Source organism: Jaculus jaculus, chromosome 8 (genome assembly GCF_020740685.1).
Source record: "Jaculus jaculus isolate mJacJac1 chromosome 8, mJacJac1.mat.Y.cur, whole genome shotgun sequence".
NCBI lineage: Eukaryota > Metazoa > Chordata > Mammalia > Rodentia > Dipodidae > Jaculus > Jaculus jaculus.
Window position 1 is genome coordinate 41,551,915 of NC_059109.1, and position 3,650 is coordinate 41,555,564.

At 41.9% G+C, this 3,650-nt stretch overlaps 1 pseudogene; it reads right to left on the bottom strand.

The window, feature by feature from the left end:
* Positions 1-2,491: 2,491 nt before the first annotated feature.
* On the bottom strand, positions 2,492-3,650 carry LOC123462814 (annotated as a pseudogene).

Below are 3,650 nucleotides of genomic sequence, written 5' to 3' on the forward strand. Positions count from 1 at the left end.
GAGTTTATGGGGGACACCTGAATCAAAGCACCACAATCGATAAAGGGGAAACATCTGTCTCTAAAGACGATAAAGACGAAAAGTAGGTCAGCAGTGTAGAACCTGCCTAGCATTTGTGAGGCCCTGGATTCACTCCCCAGTACTATGGGGGAAAGGGCAACATTAAGGAGTCAGCGAATATGAATCAGGGAGGAAGGCCTTCCTGGAGGTAAGTAGTGGAGAAGAAAGAAAAGACAGCTGGGCAGGTCCCACACTGCCCTGGAAGGTCAGTCTGGGTGGGACCGGGACAGTACCGGGTGTTGCTGATGCTCTCAATCCCTCCAGTTCACCTGTGTCCAGCTGCAGCAGTGGTAGACAGTCCTGGTTCTCACTTACCTCTCCTTACCTCTCTCTGACAGGGACAGGGGCTTGAGAAAGAGGTACCATATATTTTAGGCTGGCCTTGAACTTGATATGTACCCAAGGATGACCTTGGGCTTCTGACCTTCCTGCCTCCCCCTCTCTAGTATTATGATTACTTCGGTACTCTAGGCCAACACCCTACCAACTGAGTTACATCCCAGCCATAGGCAAAATCTCTTCTTGGGCTGGAGAGATGGCTTAGCATTTAAGGCATTTGCCTGCAAAACCACAGGACCCCAGTTTGATTCCCCAGGACCCACGTAAGCCAGATGCACAAGGGGGCGCATGTATCTGGAGTTCATTTACAGTGGCTGGAAGCCCTGACATGCCAATTCTCTCTCTGTCTCTCTCTCTGTCTCTTTCTCTCTCTCTCTCCCTCACTCTCAAATAAATAAAGTAAAAAATATTTTTAAAAAACCATTTGGGGCTAGAGGGATGGCTTAGCAGTTAGGCGTTTGCCTGCAAAACCAAAGGACCCAGGTTTGATCCTCCAGGACCCATGTAAGCCAGATACACAAGGGGGCGCATGTATCTGGAGTTCATTTGCAGTGGCTAGAGGCCCTGACATGCCCATTCTCTCTCTCTCAATCTTCCCCTCTCAAATAATTAAAATAAAATATACTTTAAAAAAAACTCATCATGTCCTCTGTTTGAATGACTAGATTCTTTGAGCCTGTTCGCCCCAGCTTTTTTTTTTTTTTTTTTTTGGTTTTTCGAGGTAGGGTCTCACTCTGGCTCAGGCTGACCTGGAATTCACTATGTAGTCTCAGGGTGGCCTCGAACTCTTGGAGATCCTCCTACCTCTGCCTCCCGAGTGCTGGGATTAAAGGCGTGCGCCACCACGCCCAGCTTTGCCCCAGCTTTTTTAAAAAGTTTTGTTTATTTTTATTTATTTATTTGATAGCGACAGAGAGAGGAAGAGGCAGAGAGAGAGAGATTGGGAGAGAATGGGCGCGCCAGGGCCTCCAGCCACTGCAAACAAACTCCAGATGCGTGCGCCCTCTTGTGCATCTGGCTAACGTGGGTCCTGAAGAATCGAGCCTCGAACCGGGGTCCTTAGGCTTCACAGGCAAGTACTTAACCACTAAGCCATCTCTCCAGCCCGCCCCAACTTTTTTTTTTTTTTTGAGCTTTGACAAAATTTATTGGTATTTTAGTAAAGACATTCATTTCAGTTATTTCTCTCTCCTTAACTTGGCCTTAGGTTAACATTTTATTTGGGTCAAGTAAGGAATATGTAGGAGAGAGATGTTACAAATAGTAAATGGACAAAATGAAGAGTTTGTCTACAGAAAAGTTAAATTTATGTATCTTGATATAATTAAATCATGTAAGAACTAATAGTGCTATGTACATTTCCATTGTTTCACTTGGGGCTTATTCTAAACTTAAATTTAAGTGAACAGACTGCTAAGAACATCCGCAAGCTGCTTTTCAGGAATTGTTACCTAGTAAAAGAGCCTAGTGAATAGTCACCACCAATAAAACTCTCAGAAGCTGCCTCCAAATTTAGCTTGTAGTTCTTAAGGGAATCATACTATTTCATCTGTGACTATGCACTTAAAGAAGCATTTAATTGACACATTAGAAAAAAAAGTCCATATACAATACAAAAATACAAAACAAATATCCTACAGTACACAAATCTTGCAGAGTATATGTGGTGAAAGATTCCATAAAATGTGTTTGAAGATGTATTTTCTTTCCTTCTATTTCAGTACATAAAATGTGCTTTTGAGGCCACTGGTCAGTACATACATTCTTAGAATTACAGGAAATTTTGTAGTGAGTTCAATTCAACAACTTAGAAGCCAGTCACAGAAAGTACATCTTCTCAATTTCCTGTCTTCATACAATGTTATGTCTTTTTTCTTGTATCTAAATCTTTAAAAAAATTGAAAACCAGCCAAACAATAAAGCAGTATGTACATTTACATTTTTGGTGGTGGTTTGTATTTTAAAAGAGCAGCTTCCATACGATCTGCCTCAAGTTTTGGTGGAAATGTTTGCACAGAAGTAGGAACAAAACCAAGAGAGGCACATTCCAGATACTGAGTTACTGTGGTAGCAAGCGCGTGCTTGATGACAACTGGAGGCAGACAAAATCCATCAGAGTGAAGTGGGCTGTTTCAAATACTCAATACTTCACATAAACTTCTTTTTTTAATTGTTTTTTCTTTTTTTTAAAGAGCTAAGCATCTTTATCCACTGATAGCAATGCAATACCTAGTATATGACGACGTGAAACAAAACAAAATGCCCATAAGAAAAAAAAAGGTCTCATTTTCTCTAAATTTACTTTCAGTCAATAGTCCAGTAACATTTTCTTCTCAATACAATACTCCCTCTCTCTATAAGGCTGTTCCTGGGAGCCAGACAGTTTAGGAAACGAGGGAATGAAGTTAGGCAAGTAACTGCTTGAAGCTGTAAATAGATAACTTTTCACTTCTCTCTTAATGTGCTAATAGCTGTGTCTAAAAAAATATGCAATTCTTAAAAAGGTACCATTTCTGATTTCTTTATTATCTGTAACTTTTGGAAACTAATCACATGAAACTACAAAATTAGCAAATGTCTTGAAATCTGTATATAAAACATAAATTACCTCTAATTTCAAACTCTCATTTATTAGTGTATCACTCAATCTTTTAAAAAAATGAAAAAGAAAAAAAGGTGGCTCCAAAGATAAGTCTTATACCATTCTTTTAAAAAAGGAAGCTGTTCTTTCTAACTTTACATCCCAACACCCAGTTTCAAAAGCGTAATTTAATTGTCTTGGTCGTGGACATTTCCGAGATGAGACTTTATATTTCGTTCCCACAGCTTCTGGTTGTCAGAAAACCCATGCTTCCCCTTATTGAAGGAGTTTGGTCCGGCTGAGGTTGGTGTATCCCTTCCAATATTCTTCATCCTCATCTTTGCTTCTGGGGGCATTTCCTCTGGTTCACTATCTTCATCTTCATTAAAAGCTGCTGCTACTGAAAGGGTTTTTGGAGCAAGAGTGGGAACAGTTTCCTTAGGCTTGCTTGACCCGAGTCTGATGGAGATGGCGGAGGCTCTCTTGGCCGTCTGACTACCCATGGCAAATCCAAACTTGGAGGCCTTCGCGGGCTTTGTGGGGACGTCCGCAGCTTCTGCAGCTGACCGCTTCTCAGCGCTGCGACGGGAGCTTTCCCCTCCATTACTCCGGCGGCGCCGGCTCGCTGCGGCTTTCCGGGGCTCTCCTCTCCCGCCTTCCCGTCCGCCAT